This window comes from Scyliorhinus canicula, chromosome 14 (assembly GCF_902713615.1).
Source record: "Scyliorhinus canicula chromosome 14, sScyCan1.1, whole genome shotgun sequence".
In the NCBI taxonomy this organism is placed as follows: Eukaryota; Metazoa; Chordata; class Chondrichthyes; order Carcharhiniformes; family Scyliorhinidae; genus Scyliorhinus; species Scyliorhinus canicula.
The window spans coordinates 56,347,219-56,367,361 of record NC_052159.1 but is presented as its reverse complement, the minus strand read 5'-3'; the positions used below and the strand labels follow the sequence as shown (position 1 = coordinate 56,367,361).

The 20,143-nt window shown below is 48.0% G+C and overlaps 1 protein-coding gene across 1 annotated transcript in view; it reads right to left on the bottom strand.

The window, feature by feature from the left end:
* The window catches only part of gjb8 (gap junction protein beta 8), an 84,967-nt gene that overhangs the window by 35,169 nt on the left and 29,655 nt on the right, over nucleotides 1-20,143 (bottom strand). The window lies entirely within an intron of this gene.

Below are 20,143 nucleotides of genomic sequence, written 5' to 3'. Positions count from 1 at the left end.
TCCTCGTGCATCAGAAATCACGATCAGTGTGGAGTGATTAAGGGAGTGTGTTAAAAGAACTTTTAAAGTCCAAAATAAAGCATACGTGGTAACTCAGCACCAGATGCTGCTTGACATCACAGTCTGCTCACTATATGTTCTGATGCATGTATGACAGATCCTTGGTGACGCCTGAGGTGGCTGGAAGCAGTCTGGTTGATATTTTTGTGGAGTTTCAGATGTTCAAAGCAACAGGACCAGTAACACTTCAGAGCCATATTTTGTAGTCAAAAATTATATAAATGTTTTATGGAGAGAATAGAGAAATCGATGCATGTAAAATAACAATCTCTCTCCAAATTGACTCAAGTGTAAGGCATCTGGTGGATCTTTTGCCTGTTCTATTCTGAAGGTTCAACTCATTTGAATCCATGGGAAAATGACAGGCAGAATTACTGCCTTGTTTTATGCAGTAGTGGCAGCTGTCTAAAGTAAAATTCCTTGGGCCTAGATGACCTAACACCAACATCCTTAGGTAGTTGGAATAGAACGCAATAAAATCATTGCTGTACTTTGCCAAAATGGACTTCACCATTAAAAATTACTGACTGCTCTTAAAGAAGCTTTTGGAGGTCAAGGCACAAGTTTATATGTTCTGTTCTGTCCTTTTGAACTGGTGTTGGCCCAATGCCAAATGAAGGAAAATGAGAGAAAAGGCATTGGTTATTGCTACCTCAGTTAAATGTTTTTGACCCTTTATCATGGGGTCTCCTGTACCCAGCTGTTTCATATTGCCAGAAATGGTTGGCGTGAGCAAAAATGGCAACAACACAGCATCATGGAATTCCACCTCTTACTATTTTCTATAACATTGTTTGAACTCATACAACCTGGCCGTTATAGAAAAAAGGTCACCAATCAATTCCATAACCAAAGCTAGCAGGATCAAAAACTACCCTGCTCATATCACCATTTAAGGAGCTATTTACATCAGAGATTCCATCAGTACAGAGTGATACCCAGAGGTTAGCATGGAATGGATTATTCTTCTGTGGAAAGCAAGATGTATTCCAGCCCTTCTTGAAAATCACAGAGGACATTTTGGCCAAAGAAACTGTGCCAGATAACAACCTTGGCAGTTTTTTTGTTTGTTTAATTTGCTATTATGAAATATGTTAAACATCCTGAAGCTATTAAAAAATCCTCATTTACTCAAAATGGATTGGGCAACAGAGAATCAGAGGGAAGAAAAATATCTGAAAAAAGTCAACTTTTGGAGGTCAAGGCATAGGCTTATAAGGCCATTGACCTTCAAATGTATTTAAAGAAGCAGCCAATGAGTTTGCCTTTTATGTGCAGGTCATATTTAGCAAGATCTAATTGGGAGATCTGGGACAGTGATTGTTACAAAGCCACATCATAATTGAAAATATTGGCCTAGAAGTGCAATCACACCCCATAATGCAATGCAATAACGGGCAGTACAAGCATAGCAAGCACCTGTTCACGTGGTCCCACACCCCGGGCGGGATTCTCCGACCCCAGGCCAGGTTGGAGAATCGCCGGGGTGGGGCGCGATTTATGTGACGCCGCTCCGACGCCAGTCCACCGATTCTCTGGTGACCGGCGCGGTCGGCGCGGCGCCAGTCGGGGGCCACTCTGCGCGGCCCCGCCAGCGATTTTCCGCGCGGGATGGGCCGAGTGGCCGCCGAGATAGGGCGAGTCCCTCCAGCGCCATTCACGTGTGGTTCGAGCTGGTGGAACCTTGGCATGCATGCTGCAGGGGGTGGCCTGGGGGTGGTGGGCGGGGGATCCGACCCTGGGAGTGGCCTCCACCGTGGCCTGGCCCGCGATCGGGGCTTACCGGTCGGTGGGCAGGCTTCTCCTGTTGGGGCCTCTTTTATTCTGCACCGGGCCCCTGTAGCTCTCCGCCATGTTGTGTCGGGGCCAGCGCGGAGAAGCCAACTGGCGCCATGCGCGAGTTTACGCCGAACGCAGAGTGCATGCGCAGACCCGCCATGCCCATTTGATGCCGGCATTGGCAGCTGGAGCTGCGGGAGTCGCTCCAGTACCGGCGTTCACAACAACTTCAACACTTAGCCTCAGGATCAGAGAATCCCACCCCCATGTCAAATTGATGCGGGTAGCTCACTATAATGACTCAGCTTTGCAGCCAATGCCACTGCACAATACATTGGCTATGCAGCTGTTCGTAGAGGTGGGAAATCTACTTTCACTGACACCACTTAAAGCTAGGCAGCACCTTTAAAAAGGAAGGTGCACCCTAGCTGCAGACAGGATGAAATGTTTTTGAGAAACAAATGCTTGCAAGAACTGCATATTGGCCCCATGTCCCCCATTGCTGCATTGGTGGTCGAAAATGGAGGTGGGTATCTGTTCCACTGGGAGACAAACTTCCAGGCAACACCTCCACTGCCAGGGAGAAGAAGTTCCAGAGGTTAATGCCGCGGAATTGAGTGTTGAGGACATTGTTGAAATGTTGAAAAAGTTCAATAATCTCATCAGAGTTGTCAAGGTATGAATTCTGCACACCTGTATTACTGCAGACTAAATACGATCTACTTCCTCTTTCACTTCAGCTTCTGAAAATATAGACAACCCTATTCCAATTCAGGAAGAGAAGGACAGTCTTCCCCTGATCTAACCCTAGAAAACTCCAGTTTATACTGGCACCCTATGTACTTTGAAGGATAGGCTAGACAAGGGGCCTTCATGTGATGAGTCACTTGCCAAAGTCTGCAGGAGCTGGGGCAAGGGGATAGGATATCACAAATAGCAGTTTGCCAGAAGGCAAGGTTGCATACCAGTTCTATTGCAGAGGATTCAATCCAGATTTTGGGGGTTGTCTAAAAAAGATTGAAATGCCAAGTGCACTGGGCAGCCTGTCAGTGAGCTTGCACACATTAGCCCATAGCATGAAGTAATTCAGCTCCAACTTATGACGGACTTCATGCAGAGCATGGAGACCATTCTGTCCAACATGTATCAAGTGCCCAGTTTGGTTAACACGACAGTGACAATCACCATGACAACTTTCACAGATTCAATGGAAGTTCATATGACTGATCCTGGAGACCAGCTTTGCCAGAAGATTCCATAGCATCAAATTGCTCCTGGAATCTTATTGTGTAGAGCTGTAGGAGTGCGGGGGTGCAGTGCCAAGAGAATGATAATGGAACCATGGAAGGAATCTGCTCCCCACCATCCACTGAGTTAGTGCTTGACTGTTATATCCAATGGCTGATAATGCAACCTGCATCTGAACCCAGACCTGCTCGGGGTCACCCACTATGGGCATCTGAGAAGTCCTCAACAGAAGCACAGCAGTTTTTATTTTTATAAAATTTTGATTCAGATGGAATGCAGTTGTTGCAATATTTTTTTCTGGATTTGCTGTTGGTGTTATTTGTAGTGAAATGAAGGTTATAAGGCCGGACTGAAGGACAGGAGTCAGATAGTGGCAATAATGATGCTGATCATGGTGAGCTGTCTATGTTTGCAAATGAGCTGGACATTGAGGGACATTCTCTTTCCAGTGAAAGATTTTGGATTTGGATTTTGTTTAATGTCATATGTACCAAGGTACAGTAAAAAGTATCTTTCTGTGAGCAGCTCAATAGATCATTAAGTACATGAAAAGAAAAGGAAATTTAAAAATATACATAATAGGGCAACACAAGGTACACAATGTAACTAGATAGCACTGGCAACGGGTGAAGCATACAGGGGTGTAATGATTTGGGTGCACTCATACTAGGAACACAAAAAGCTAGCATGCAGGTGCAGTAAAATTAGGAAAACAAATCACTTGTTGCCTTTCATTGCAAGGGGGTTGGAATACAATAATAGATAAGTCTTGCTAAAATTGTATGAGGCTTTGGTGAGACGATAACTGGAATACCATGTGCCATTGTAGTCTTCATGTTTAAGGAAGGTGTGGTGAATGTAGGAATTTCAGCTGTATCGCATTATAGGTATTTGGTGCAGTAAGGATTAAAAGCCTGGGTTAGTGTGTGCGTGACTGCTGCAATCACGTTATAAAATAAATCCTAGTTTGAAAGGCAAATATATTTTAGGAGCTAGGGGTGTAATTAAAACATTGTAAAGACTTGGGCAAATGTAATTTTATTTGGATTGAGGGGATTCCCTATGGAGTTTAATAGATTTCAGTTTGGTAAGATGATGTGGTTGCTGGGTGGAGTTAAGACACCAGGCATATTGCATAAAGAAGTTCAGTTGTGAGCTGATTGAAGCTGTGACAAGAGGTCAAGTAGTTTGCTCTCACTGAAGTTCAGTTAAAAGAAATGAACAGTCTTTAAAGCAGCGCAGACTTGTCTGAGAACAAGGGGGAGCTGAATCAAGATGAGAAGCATCTTCTGAAGAAATGCAGCCAGAGTTTCTGCAGACCTCTGACCGGACTCAGGTCTTGTCTTTAAAGCAGTGTCAAAAGATCTTTCGCGCTCAAAGAACATCTCTGTAAAGCAGGTTTCAGCTGGTGGCTTGTCTGGATTTCTTTAAGATTTTCTTTGTCACACCTCAAACCACTGAGGACTGTCTCAGCCTGAGTATTACTCTTACTGGGTTTCCAGTCTCACTCGGATGTCCTTCAGCTGTGCTGAGGAGAAATCAGAGTCTCCAATCGGGTGTCAGAGAGAGATTTCCCCTTTCAGGGGGAGAGAAACTCAAAGAGCCTCCTTCAACTCGGTGTTCAAAACTAAACTAAAACTGGAAAAACAGTCTCACAAAGGAAGGAATATTCCAGAGAAAAACCTGGACAATCAACATGATCCATCAATAAGGCCCACCAATCTGAAACTGCCCATTGGCTGACAGCCAAGTCCATCAAGATGCATCATCATTGATGTCAGACCAAACACCACATCCTGCTGGAGTTTCTTTTTTAAAATTAAAGGTGGTCCATCTTAAAGGCATAGGATAATTTTAGCCCATTTACAAAAATTGAAATAGCAAAATAGCAGAAACTACAGGGAAACAACAAGGGCAAACAGGGATTAACAGGAGGATCCCTGCATACCTTCTCCCCCCACTAAAAGAATGAAAGTTCTGGACACGAAGATTTCATTCTGAGGTGTTCAAGACATACAACATCAACACATACCTGTCTATTTCTACCCCATTACACAAATTCTTTTCCCCATTTCTACATTAGAAATGAGTCAGGCTTTAAACATATGATAAAGCATTGACAAACATATTGGGCTGGATACACCCTTCGGCAGACTATGTTCTCCCATCAGAGCTGAATTGCACCAGTATTACGATCCCCTTAGGGCCATAAAGAAATGAAAAAAATGAAAATCGCTTATTGTCACGAGTAGACTTCAATGAAGTTACTGTGAAAAGCCCCTAGTCGCCACATTCCGGCACCTGTTCGGCGGGATGCAATTCCATATTCCTTGCCATGCAAATATATGCACAGCGTAAGGGATTCCCAGGGAATCTCGCTATCGCGATGTCATCTCGGTGGCCCGATAGCAAGGTCCCATGGCAGGCCGACTTCCAGTGGTGGCCATGGTGTGAGTGGACGCACAGACGACAGCTCCTGCTTGAAGGCATTGAAAAGAGCTCTTCTTATCCAAAAACGGGAGGAACTTCAATGGAGAAGTGTAGCTGAAGATCGGAGTTCCCCCTGGGTGTGACATGTCTGCTGGTTACCAAACCCGGAAGAGGAAGGTGAAAGACTTGGCCTAGGAGTTGGAAGAGACCTGTGGCGCAGCAGTCATTGGAAAGATGGCAGAGGGGGAAGAGCCAGTGCAGGTTGGAAAGCCGCAGATGGAACAGTTGATAGCTTTCATCAGGGAAGAGTTCCGTTAACAAAGGAAAGATTTACAGCACGGTAGCACAGTGGTTAGCACAATTGCTTCACAGCTCCAGGGTCCCAGGTTCGATTCTCGGCTTGGGTCACTGTCTGTGAAGTGTCTGCACATTCTTCCCATGTCTGCATGGGTTTTCTGGGTGCTCCGGTTTCCTCCCACAGTCCAAAGATGTGCAGGTTAGGTGGATTGGCCATGATAAATTGGCCTTAGTAGGTTGGGGGGGGGGGGGGGGGGTTACAGGGATGGGGTGGGCCAGTGCAGACTTGATGGGCCGAATGGCCTCCTTCTGCACTGTAAATTCTATGATTCTGTGATTCAATGCAGGAGGATGGATTGAAGGCCATCAAAGGGGCTGGATGGAGAGGGTGGAGAAATGCTTGGAGGCACAGGGGTTGCACCTCCGTGAGATGGAGCGGGTGATAGCAGACCACAGCAATTGGGTGGTGGCATTGGAAGCGGAGGTGGGGCTCTTAGGAGACCTTTGCAAGATGCTGAGAGCAAAGACAATAGGTCGAGAAGGCAGAACCTGCGCATCATCGGCCTGCCTGAAGGAGTGGAAGTTGCCTGTGCCATGATGTTGGCAGGGCTAGTGGCGGAATGGGTGCTGGACAAGGCCCCAGAGGTGGACAGAGCACGCAGATCTCTGAGGCAGAAGCCAAGAGCTGGGGAGCTGCCATGGGCGGTGATTGTAAGGCTCCACACGTTCGTGGAAAAAGAGAAGATCCTTCAGTGGGCCAGGGAGAAGTGGAACTGTGAATGGGAGGGGAACAAGGTCCAAATGTACCAGGATATTGGAGCTGAACTGGCAAAACGGCGTGCCGGATTTAACAAGGCCACAGCGGTGCTGTACTGGCGGAAGATCAGGTTTGGGGTGTTCTACCCGACAAAATTGTAGGTGACGTATGAGGGCCGGGAATATTATTTTAAGACCCAGAAACAGCCAATGACTTTATTAAACAGCACACACTGGGGGAGAACTGAACCTTATTGGGAGACGGAGGTGCCGGTACTTAGAAGTACGGAAGAAACGGGTAGAATGGGGAATGGAGGGTGGGGAGGTTTTTCTTTTCCTCCCAGGTGGAGGGTTTTCTTTTCTTGTTGGGTCGACAATGGATCCCAGGGGTGAAAGGTTTGTAATGGGACAGCTGACACCACCCCCTCCTGTTACTGTGGCGGTGATTTTTCTTTTCTCCGGAGGAGGTTACTTGTGGTTTGGGATGTGTCATTGTTTGGGTGGGGGAGGAGGAGGTCCACGGGGATCCTTCTACACAGGACAAAGTGAGGGTGGGGGAGGGGCGGGGGGTCATTAGGAGGAGCCTATGGGCAGGAGTTGCCACGCTGGCATGCTGGTGAATGGATGTGAAGTAGGGGAGATGGGTCCGAGAGATGACCGAGAAGGGAGGGGTTTGTGGGGGGGGGGAAGGAGGGAGATGCGGCGTGGCAGGGTTGGAGAAGAAGAGTGGTCAGGGGTGGACAAGTGAGCCATCTTGGATGGGCCCGGTACAGGGCGAAATTAGAGAAGGCAGAGCCGAAATGAGAGGATGGTAGACAGTAGAGAGAAATGGAGGCATAAGCCCCCGGGTAAGGCTTATAATGTGGAACGTGCAAAGGCTCATTGGACCGGTAAAAAGATCGTGGCTCTTCGTGCACCTCAGGAATTTGAAGGCGAGGGTGGTCTTTCTGCAGGACACGGACCTCCACATGAAGGACCAGGTTATGTTGATAAATAACAATAATAATAATCTTTATTATTGTCACAAGTAAGCTTACATTAACACTGCAACAAAGTTACTGTGAAAATTCCCTAGCCGCCACACTCTGGAGCCTGTTCGGGTACACAGAGGGAGAATTCAGAATATCCAATTCGCCTAACAGCACGTCTTTCGGGACTTGTGGGAGAAAACTGGAGAACCCAGAGAAAACCCACGCGGTCACGGGAAGACTGTGTAGACTCTGCAGACAGTGATCCCAGCTGGCAATCGAACCTGGGAACCTGGTGCTGTGAAGCTTACCATGTGCTACCGTGCCTCCCATGGATGGGTCAGGTATTTTACCGGGGCTTTGAATCGAAGCCGTGGGAGGATGGCCATCTTGATGAGCAAGAAGATAGGGTTTGTAAGTATGAAGGAAGTGAGGTACCTGGGGAGAAGGTATGTGATGATGAGCAGGGTATTGGAGGGAAGCCGGCGGTGTTGGTGAACGTATACACACCAAATTGGGATGATATAGGGTTAATGAGGGTGTTACTGGCAGCAATCCCGGACTTGGCTACGCACCAGTTGATCATAGGACAAGATATGGTCTGGAGCCGGGGGTGGATAGATCGATCCCCAGGTCAATGGGAAGGCTACAGATGGCAAAGTAGCTGGGAGGGTTCATGGAAAAGATGGACATGGTGGACCCTTAGCGGTTAAGAACCCATGGGAGAGGCGGCCTCCTTTTTCTCACATGCTTACAGGGTATACTCCAGAATAGACTTTATTGTGGTGAGCCATGAGGTGTTGGTAGGGGTGGAGGTATCAGAGTACGCGGGGATAGTAATTTCAGACCATGCGCCCCACTGGCTGGAGGCTCGGCTTAGATTGGGACGGGAGCAGAGGCCGGGATGGAGGCTCGATTTGGGATTGTTGGCAGACAGAGGGTTTTGTGATAAAGTGTGGTCGGTTATTAAAGCTTATGTAGAGTTGAACCAGAATGGGGAAGTGTTGGCAGCCACATTTTGGGAGGCACTGAAGGTGGTGGTCCGAGGGCAGATTATCTAGTTTAAGGCACAAGAGGATAGGAAAAGGAGGGAGGAGTATGAGCGTTAACTGAACAAGATGGTCGAAGTAGACAGGGACTTTTTGAGGGCACCCACTACGGATGGATTGGCAAGAACGAAAAAGCAATCTTTCAAATTCGATATTGAAAAGGGGCAGTTCGATATGTGGACGATGGCGAGAGCTGAGTAGGGCAAGGGGGGTGCAGTACAAGTACAGGGAGAAGGCAAGTTGAATGTTGGCACAGCAACTACGGAGGCAGACCGCGTCCAGGAAAATATTGAGGATATGGACAGAGACAGGGGAGGTGGTGTTGAAGATAAATGAGGCGTTTAGGGAATACTACAAGGAACTATACAGTGCAGACCGGGGGGTGGGGGGGGGGGGGGGGGGGGGGGGGGTGGGGGGAAGAAGGGGGCATGGGGTGGTTTTTGGATGGGCTGGACTTCCCGCAGCTGGAGGAACAGAAGAGGCAGGCGCTAGAAGCTTTTGGGGCTGAGGGAGGTATTGGAAGTATAAGGGGGTGAAGTCGGGAATGGCCCCAGGACCGGATGGTTACCTGGCAGCATTTTATAAGATATTTGCAACGGAATTGGCACAGCATCTGCTGGGGGCGTTTAGTGAGGCACTGGAGAAAGGGGAGCTGCCGGAGATGATGACTCAGGCGATGATCACATTGACACCAAAGAAGGGGAAGGACCTGTTAGAATGTGGGTCGTACAGGCCCATATTGCTGTTAAATACAGATGTAAAAGTACGCGCTAAATTGGTGGCGAGGAGGATGGAAGGTTGTGTCCCAGATGTGGTGATATGCCTATGGGCTATATCATAGATGGATGGTATGCTACCTCCAACCAACAGATGGCGGTGCAGAAACACCATGCGGTCTCTAGACCAAGGTCATGTGACCTGTGCCTCCGATATAAGGGGAGCCACCTTCAGAAGAAAATTTAAAGGGTAATAAGACATACTTGTGAATGGTCAGTGCTAGGTGCAGATTCCAGAGGATTGTTAGGGGACTCCATGGAAACGTGATCTGTGTCAGATTGCTCTCTTACCACACGCGACTCAATAAAAGATTCTGGTCTGGACAAGTCAAAATGTTTGGTGGATTCCTACGTAAGGTATAAAGGACCAAACAGAACACCAGGGATGGTTGAGGAGGATCAGACAGGTTTTGTAAAGGGCAGGCAACTCTCCAGTAATAAAAGGCGATTGTTAAATGTGATTATGACCCGACGAGAGGACGGGTACCGGAGGTAGTGATGTCCATGGATGCGGAGAAGACATTTGACCGGGTGGAGTGCCGGAACCTGTTCGAGGTATTGGGAAGGTTTGGGCCAATGTTTGTGGCCTGGGTGCACCTGTTATACGTGGCACCAGTGGTGAGTATACAGACAAGTTTTATGAGATCACAAAGCTTCGGGTTACACATTGGAACAAGGTAGGGGTGCCCGTTATCGCCGCTGCTGTTCGCGCTAGCAATAGAGCCCCTAGCAATGGCTTTTACGGGGTCTACAGAGTGGCAAGGGGTTATGAGGGGGAGCGGGGAGCATCGGGTGTTGCTAAATGTGGATGACCTGTTACTGTACGTGCCAGACCCGCTGGAGAGCATGGGGAGGATTATGGGCCTATTTGGGAGATTTTGGACATTCTCAGGATACAAGTTGAATGTAGGGAAAAGTGAAGTGTTCCCGGTAAACTATTTGGGTCGGAGAGCCAGCCTTGGAGGGCTGCCATTCAAGGTAGCCAGAGACAGATTCAGATACCTGGGGTTCCAGGTAACGGGAGACTGAGCAATGCTACATAAATGGAATTTAACAAAGCTGGTGGAGGAGGTTAGGGGATATGCTGCATCGGACTCTGGCAGGGAGGGTTCAACTGGTGAAGATCAATATCCGGCTAAGGTTCCTATTCATATTCCAAACACTTCCAAACAATCCAGCAGAGGGCAGCAGAGCAGAGCTACTGATCAGCTGTTCTGGGGAAATTTGCATACGTGCAGTGCGGTCAGCCTAAGTTGAAGGTGAACTGGCGAAGGAGACCCAAGGAGTTTGAGTGAAGACAAGCATCCAGCAGAGGGCAGCAGAGCAGAGCTACTGATTAGCTGTTCTGGGGAAATTTGCATACGTGCAGTGCGGTCAGCCTAAGTTGAAGGTGAACTGGCGAAGGAGACCCAAGAAGTTTGAGTGAAGACAAGCATCCAGCAGAGGGCAGCAGAGCAGAGCTACTGATTAGCTGTTCTGGGGAAATTTGCATACGTGCAGTGCGGTCAGCCTAAGTTGAAGGTGAACTGGCGAAGGAGACCCAAGGAGTTTGAGTGAAGACAAGCATCCAGCAGAGGGCAGCAGAGCAGAGCTACTGATCAGCTGTTCTGGGGAAATTTGCATACGTGCAGTGCGGTCAGCCTAAGTTGAAGGTGAACTGGCGAAGGAGACCCAAGAAGTTTGAGTGAAGACAAGCATCCAGCAGAGGGCAGCAGAGCAGAGCTACTGATTAGCTGTTCTGGGGAAATTTGCATACGTGCAGTGCGGTCAGCCTAAGTTGAAGGTGAACTGGCGAAGGAGACCCAAGGAGTTTGAGTGAAGACAAGCATCCAGCAGAGGGCAGCAGAGCAGAGCTACTGATCAGCTGTTCTGGGGAAATTTGCATACGTGCAGTGCGGTCAGCCTAAGTTGAAGGTGGTTTGTGGAGGGGCTGTTGGCAACTGACAGTTAAACCCGAAACACTTTGTGAGTGTTTCCCACCCTACCTCCTCCTCTAACCAACCCCCCCACCCCATGGTGGTTGGGGAGCAGGGGCCTGTCGTGAAGGTGAGTGAGTGCCTTTAAATTTGCTTAACTTTCAGCGGGAGCAGGGTTTGAGGTAATATCAGGTAAGCGCTTCCTTTCTTTTTCTTTTTCTTGTTTTTTTTTTAAATCTAGAGGTGATGTCAGGGAAGGCAGTACAATGCTCCTCCTGCAGAATGTTTGAGGTGAGGGACGCCATCAGTGTCCCTGCTGATTTCATCTGTGGGAAGTGCACCCAACTCCAGCTCCTCAAAAACCGTGTTAGGGACCTGGAGCTTGAGCTGGATGAACTTCGGATCATTCGGGAGGCAGAGGGGGTCATAGATAGGAGCTTCAGGGAAGTAGTTACATCAAAGACTGGAGATGGATGGGTAACTGTAAGAGGGACTGGGAAGAAGCAGTCAGTGCAGGGACCCCCTGCGGTCGTTCCCCTGAGTAACAAGTATACCGTTTTGGATACTTGTGGGGGGGACAACTTACCAGGGGTAAGCCATGGGGTACGGGCCTCTGGCACGGAGTCTGTCCCTGTTGCTCAGAAGGGAAGGGGGGAAAGGAGTAGAACATTAGTAATTGGGGACTCAATAGTCAGGGGCACAGATAGGAGATTTTGTGGGAGCGAGAGAGACTCACGTTTGGTATGTTGCCTCCCAGGTGCAAGGGTAAGTGATGTCTCGGATCGTGTTTTCCGGGTCCTTAAGGGGGAGGGGGAGCAGCCCCAAGTCGTAGTCCACATTGGCACTAACGACATAGGTAGGAAAGGGGACAAGGATGTCAGGCAGGCCTTTAGGGAGCTAGGATGGAAGCTCAGAGCGAGAACAAACAGAGTTGTTATCTCTGGGTTGTTGCCCGTGCCACGTGATAGTGAGATGAGGAATAGGGAGAGAGAGCAATTAAACACGTGGCTACAGGGATGGTGCAGGCGGGAGGGATTCAGATTTCTGGATAACTGGGGCTCTTTCTGGGGAAGGTGGGACCTCTATAGACAGGATGGTCTACATCTGAACCTGAGGGGCACCAATATCCTGGGGGGGAGATTTGTTAGTGCTCTTTGGGGGGGTTTAAACTAATTCAGCAGGGGCATGGGAACCTGGATTGTAGTTTTGGGGTACGGGAGATTGAGAGTATAGAGGTCAGGAGCACAGATTTGACTTCGCAAGAGGGTGCCAGTGTTCAGGTAGGTGGTTTGAAGTGTGTCTACTTCAATGCCAGGAGTATACGAAATAAGGTAGGGGAACTGGCAGCATGGGTTGGTACCTGGGACTTCGATGTTGTGGCCATTTCAGAGACATGGATAGAGCAGGGACAGGAATGGTTGTTGCAGGTTCCGGGGTTTAGGTGTTTTAGTAAGCTCAGAGAAGGGGGCAAAAGAGGGGGAGGTGTGGCGCTGCTAGTCAAGGACAGTATTACGGTGGCGGAAAGGATGCTAGATGGGGACTCTTCTTCTGAGGTAGTATGGGCTGAGGTTAGAAACAGGAAAGGAGAGGTCACCTTGTTGGGAGTTTTCTATAGGCCACCTAATAGTTCTAGGGATGTAGAGGAAAGGATGGCGAAGATGATTCTGGAAAAGAGCGAAAGTAACAGGGTAGTTGTTATGGGAGACTTTAACTTTCCAAATATTGACTGGAAAAGATATAGTTCGAGTACATTAGATGGGTCGTTCTTTGTACAATGTGTGCAGGAGGGTTTCCTGACACAATATGTTGACAGGCCAACAAGAGGCGAGGCCACATTGGATTTGGTTTTGGGTAATGAACCAGGCCAGGTGTTAGATCTGGAGGTAGGTGAGCACTTTGGAAACAGTGACCACAATTCGGTGACCTTTACGTTAGTGATGGAAAGGGATAAGTATACCCCGCAAGGTAAGAGTTATAGCTGGGGGAAGGGCAATTATGATGCCATTAGACATGACTTAGGATGTGTTGGTTGGAGAAGTAGGCTGCAAGGGTTGGGCACACTGGATATGTGGAGCTTGTTCAAGGAACAGCTGTTGCATGTTCTTGATAAGTACGTACCAGTCAGGCAGGGAGGAAGGGGTCGAGCGAGGGAACCGTGGTTTACCAAAGAAGTGGAATCTCTTGTTAAGAGGAAGAAGGAGGCCTATGTGAAGATGAGGCATGAAGTTTCAGTTGGGGCGTTTGATAGTTACAAGGAAGCGAGGAAGGATCTAAAGAGAGAGCTGAGACGAGCAAGGAGGGGACATGAGAAGTCTTTGGCAGGTAGGATCAAGGAAAACCCAAAAGCTTTCTATAGGTATGTCAGGAATAAAAGAATGACTAGGGTAAGAATAGGGCCAGTCAAGGACAGTGGTGGGAAGTTGTGTGTGGAAGCGGAGGAGATAAGCGAGATACTAAATGAATACTTTTCGTCAGTATTCACTCAAGAAAAAGATAATATTGTGGAGGAGAATGCTGAGACCCAGGCTATTAGAATAGATGGCATTGAGGTGGGTAGGGAAGAAGTGTTGGCAATTCTGGACAAGGTGAAAATAGATAAGTCCCCGGGGCCGGATGGGATTTATCCTAGGATTCTCTGGGAAGCCAGGGAAGAGATTGCTGAGCCTTTGGCTTTGATTTTTAGGTCATCATTGGCTACAGGAATAGTGCCAGAGGACTGGAGGATAGCAAATGTGGTCCCTTTGTTCAAGAAGGGGAGTAGAGATAACCCCGGTAACTATAGGCCGGTGAGCCTAACGTCTGTGGTGGGTAAGGTCTTGGAGAGGATTATAAAAGATACGATTTATAATCATCTAGATAGGAATAATATGATTAGGGATAGTCAGCATGGTTTTGTGAAGGGTAGGTCATGCCTCACAAACCTTATCGAGTTCTTTGAGAAGGTGACTGAACAGGTAGACGAGGGTAGAGCAGTTGATGTGGTGTATATGGATTTCAGTAAAGCGTTTGATAAGGTTCCCCACGGTCGGCTATTGCAGAAAATACGGAGGCTGGGGATTGAGGGTGATTTAGAGATGTGGATCAGAAATTGGCTAGTTGAAAGAAGACAGAGAGTGGTAGTTGATGGGAAATGTTCAGAATGGAGTTCAGTTACGAGTGGCGTACCACAAGGATCTGTTCTGGGGCCGTTGCTGTTTGTCATTTTTATAAATGACCTAGAGGAGGGCGCAGAAGGATGGGTGAGTAAATTTGCAGACGACACTAAAGTCGGTGGAGTTGTAGACAGTGCGGAAGGATGTTGCAGGTTACAGAGGGACATAGATAAGCTGCAGAGCTGGGCTGAGAGGTGGCAAATGGAGTTTAATGTGGAGAAGTGTGAGGTGATTCACTTTGGAAAGAATAACAGGAATGCGGAATATTTGGCTAATGGTAAAATTCTTGGTAGTGTGGATGAGCAGAGGGATCTCGGTGTCCATGTACATAGATCCCTGAAAGTTGCCACCCAGGTTGATAGGGTTGTGAAGAAGGCCTATGGTGTGTTGGCCTTTATTGGTAGAGGGATTGAGTTCCGGAGTCATGAGGTCATGTTGCAGTTGTACAAAACTCTAGTACGGCCGCATTTGGAGTATTGCGTACAGTTCTGGTCGCCTCATTATAGGAAGGACGTGGAAGCCTTGGAACGGGTGCAGAGGAGATTTACCAGGATGTTGCCTGGAATGGAGGGAAAATCTTATGAGGAAAGGCTGATGGACTTGTGGTTGTTTTCGTTAGAGAGAAGAAGGTTAAGAGGTGACTTAATAGAGGCATACAAAATGATCAGAGGGTTAGATAGGGTGGACAGCGAGAGCCTTCTCCCGCGGATGGAGGTGGCTAGCACGAGGGGACATAGCCTTAAATTAAGGGGTAATAGATATAGGACAGAGGTCAGAGGTGGGTTTTTTACGCAAAGAGTGGTGAGGCCGTGGAATGACCTACCTGCAACAGTAGTGAACTGTCCAACATTGAGGGCATTTAAAAATTTATTGGATAAGCATATGGATGATAAGGGCATAGTGTAGGTTAGATGGCCTTTAGTTTTTTTCCATGTCGGTGCAACATCGAGGGCCGAAGGGCCTGTACTGCGCTGTATCGTTCTATGTTCTATGTTCTATGTTCTATGTTCTATGTTCTGATTTTTGTACCAAAGGCCTTTTTCCAGAATTTGGATACGATTATTTTGGAGTTCATGTGGGCGGGGATGGTGCCAAGAGTAAAGAGGACCCTGTTACAGAGGCAGAAGGGGGCATTGCCAAACCTGTTACATTATTATTGGGCGGGGAAGGTGAGGGAGTGGTGGGAAGGAGAGGGGGAAGAATGGGTTAAGATGGAGGAAAATGCACTGGCGACAAGGAAATACATGGAGAGCCCAATTGTACAGTGAAGGTATGGAACCAACTAAGGAGGCATCTTAGGATAGATGGAAACCATGGATCTGAGCCGGGGGCGGGGTGGGGGGGGGAAGGTTTCTGGCGGTACGTATAGGAAGTGGAGAGAAGTGGGGCTGGTGAGGGTGAGGGATCTGTTCTTGGAAGAGAGGTTTGCTAGTATGGAGGAACTGAAGGAGAGGGTAGAGCTTCTGAGAAGAAGGAAATTTAGATATTTCCCAAGCTACCGGAGTATGCCCTACTGAAGAGGCTGCTGCTCCCGGAGTGGAAGGGGAGGGCAGGATCGGAGACATATATGGATAACTGGGAGAATGGGGGGTGAGCAAATGGTGAAGGATGAGGAGAGGTAGGAGGGGGAGCTGGGAGGGGATAAATTGGCACCTTTAGGGGCTAGGCCCGCGCTGGAGTAGTTGGCGCACGCCGACTGGCGGCAAAACCGGCGCCAATGGCCTTTGGCGCTATGCTGCCCGGCGTCGGGGCTGGCCAAAAGGCCTTCGCCAGTTCGCGCATGCGGCGGTGCGTCAGCAGCCGCTGACATCACCACCGGCACATGCGCGGTAGGGGGGGGTCTCTTCCGCCTCCGCCATGGTGGAGGGCGTGGCGACGGCAGAAGAAAAAGAGTGGCCCCACGGCACTGGCCCGCCCGCCGATCGGTGGGCCCCGATCGCGGGCCACGCCACTGTGGGGGCACCCCCTGGGGTCCGATCGCCCCGCGACCCCCCCCCCCCCCCCCCCCCCAGGACCCCGTTTGCTCATGCCGCCAATCCCGCCGCCACCAGAGGTGGTTGAAACCACATCGGCGGGATTGGCCTGTCAGCGACGGGACTTCGGCCCATCGCGGGGGCCCACGGGGGGCACGCTGATAGGCGCGGCGTGTTTCCCGCCCCCGCCAATTCCCCTGCGGGGGTCGGAGAATTCCGCCCCTTGTTGGAATGGCAGTCGGCAACGCCGCCGGGGGTCGCGGCCTGGCTAGGAGACTTATATGACTTTCTCCATTTGGAAAAGATTAAATATGAACTGAGGGGTTCAGTGGAGAGCTTCAAGGCAAGGTGGGGGATGTTCGCGGCCATGTTTGAGGAGCTGTTCGTCACGGGGAAGGGGGGAGGCAGGGGAGAGGCGGGGGTGAAAATGGGACAAAATCTGTACAAACTGTAAAATCATGTGATGGGGAGTATGTTCCCCAGCTTGTTTATGTTTTGTAACTCTTTGAATAAGTTTGGAATAAAATACATTTTTAAAAAAGGTCCCATTGTAGGCCACTCCCACTCACACTGCAAATTGGCTCTGAACACCCTCCCACACCGCACAGCAGCCCCCTCGCCCAAATTGCCTGGGTGCCCCCCCCCATGCCCAAGTACGGGGGTGACCCAACTCACCCGCCACAGAAAACCCTGTAATAGGGTGACCCCCATAGGGACCTCTGTGATAGGGAGAATCGCCACAGGGACCTTTGTGGTAGGGAGACCCCACAGGGATCCCTGCGATAGGGAGACCCCTTTCATGGACTCCTTGCCTAAAGGACCCCTTACAAACCCTCCTTCACACACAGACCCCCCTCCCAGAAAAGAGACCTCTTTCTGGAATCCGGAGAGCAGTCTGAGAATAAGGGGGAGTTGAAACAAGAAGAGAAGCATTTTCTGAAGAAATACAGCCAGAGTTTCTGCATGGTTCTGACAGGCCTAAGGTCTTGTCTTTAAAGCAGTGTCAAAAGATCTTTTTTTCTCAAAGAACATCTCTGTAAAGCAAATATTCCTAAGTGTGAATGGTTTAACAGTAGATTGACAGCTGAGATTTCTTTCCTCTTTTTGTTTAAGTGGGAATTAAGATAGTAGTTAAAGGGGTTGTATCCACTGTATCGAGTAATACTGTTTAAGGTATAATTGTAAGCTGTTTTCTCATGTGATGTTTTAGTACTGTGATATTTTAATACTGTTTTAATAATAAAGGTTGTTTTATTGTAGCATATCCCTATTTCTCTGTGAAATCACTTCTGGAGAAAGATATCCTTTCCTCACAGTCTTAGAAAACTAAAATAAAATATTGGGGTTTCTGCCCAGTAGCCCAGACACTGTTGGGGTCTGGTCTGGGATGGCAATAAAATATATGCTTACATTGGAAGCAGTACAGTGAAGGTGCACTGAATTGGTCCCTAGGATGAGGGGGGTTCTTCTCTGCGTAAACTGGGTCTTTATTGTCGAGATTTATTGTCTTTATTGTTTAGAAAAATGAGACGTGATCTCATTGAAACATTCAAGGTTATTAAGGCTTGACAAGGTAGAAACTGAAACATTTTTCCTGGCTGGGGAATTTAGAATGAGGAGGCACAGTTTCCAGACAAACAGTCGGATTCTCGGGCCCCCCGCCGTGTGTTTCATTCTTCTGCTGCTTCTATGGCCTATTACTCCAGTGAGGCTAGGCTAGGAAAGGTGATCCCTGAAGACCTGCTACAGGTATGATCTCCTCCACCATGCCCTTCCTCTCATTTCCCCAGCTGCTCCCCTCATTCTCTAACCCCAAGTTCCAACTTCAAAAACCTCCATGATTGCAACAAAACTGTTTTGAATACAGAACAAAGTAATCCAGCATTAGTGTTATGGGCTAGGGTTTAGAGAACCCCAAAGTGTATCATGGAGTTCTCCACAATAGATTGTGGTATGGGGAGCACACAGCCAACTGTACAGGTGTGGTACAGCAAAAGTGGAAAAGTATCTTTTAAAGCAAAACAATGTTTATTCTATGAACTCAAGTTAACCTTTTTAAAACATACAGTAAACATCTTAGCAACCATTAATTCAAATACAACCCCCAAAGAATACATCACTAAGCAATGTGTACACTGCCTTTTAACATCCAGGAGACTTACAAAAAACATAACCTTTAACAGAAACACATCAGGTTAAAGTCACTATTCAGAACATTTATAATTCTGAATTCACCAAATGATCAAGAAACAGTCTTTTCACGGCAGAGAGAACAGCAGTACAGCTGCTTTGTCTGGCTTCAGCTCCAACACTGAAAACAAAACCAAAAAGACACAGAAACACCCAAGCCTTTCTCAAAATGAAACTAAAAAGCAGACCCAGAGCTCAGCTCCACCCACACGCTGGCATCACCTCCTAGCCCATAACACTAATGCTGGATTACTTTGTTCTGTATTCAAAACAGTTTTGTTGCAATCATGGAGGTTTTTGAAGTTGGAACATGAGCAGCCAAACATTTCTTAAAGCGACATTCTCATGACAATTAGCAAATACTAGTTAGCAGAAATGACTTGTACAGCAGATAATTAATAAGGCAAACAAAACGTCAGCCTTTGTTGCAAATTGGATGGAGTTCTGGTCTTCACACATAAGTGGGAGGGGGGGGGGGGGGGTTGCACAGATATATTTGCTTTGGAAGAAGTCCAGAATAGCTTTACTAGGCTGATTCCTGGGATATTAGGGTTGTCTTGCCAGGAAATATTGAGCATGTTAGTCCTATGGCTTTTGGAGTTTAGCAGAATGGGAGGTGATCATATTGAAACGTATAAGATTCTGAGGGGACTTGACAGGGTAGATGCTGAGAGGACTGTTACCATCATAAGGAAATCTAGAACTAGGGGACACAGTTTAAAAATAAGAGTCTCCCCTTTAAGAGGAGATGAGGAGGAGTTTCTTCTTTTGGAGGTCATTAGTCATTTGAATTCTCTTCCATGGAGAGCGGTGGAGACATTGAATACATTCAAGACTGAGTTAGACAGATTTTTGGTCAAACGTTATGCGGGTAGGCAGACAGGAAATAGAAACATCAAATCCCTAAAGTACAGAAGGAGGCCATTCGGCCCATTGAGTCTGCACCATCCCTTTTGAATGAGCTACCCTTTTACACTCCCCTGTCTACCCGCCCTATCCTTGTAACCCCATAACTTAACCTGTACTTATATGGACACTAAGGGGTACTTTAGCATGGCCAATCCACCTAACCCGCACATCTTTGGACTGTGGGAGGACACCGGAGCATCTGGAGGAAACCCATGCAGACACGGGGAGAACGTACAAACTCCACACAGACAGTAACCTAAGGCCAAAATTGAACCAAGGTCCCTGGTGCTGTGAAGCAGCAGTGCAAACCATTGTACTGCCATGCCGCCCCACTTGAATAGAGTTAAATATAATCAGATCAGGTAATGGTCTTATTGGATGTCAGATGAGGGTTTCATGGCCAACTCCTACTCCTATTTCTTCTGATCAAGGCGGAGATGTTTGTAATAAGAAATAAGGAGACAGAAGCTCCTTCACCAAAATCCCTTTTATTAACAAAATCAACAGCGGTACATCCATGTGCATTCAGCTTGCTGTCGACACTGGGAGAGGGTCTGACACTCCCTGTTATATACAAAGAAGAGGTTCCCTGATTGGCCGACTAATCAGAGAACTCGTATTCCAATTGGCCAATCTCAAA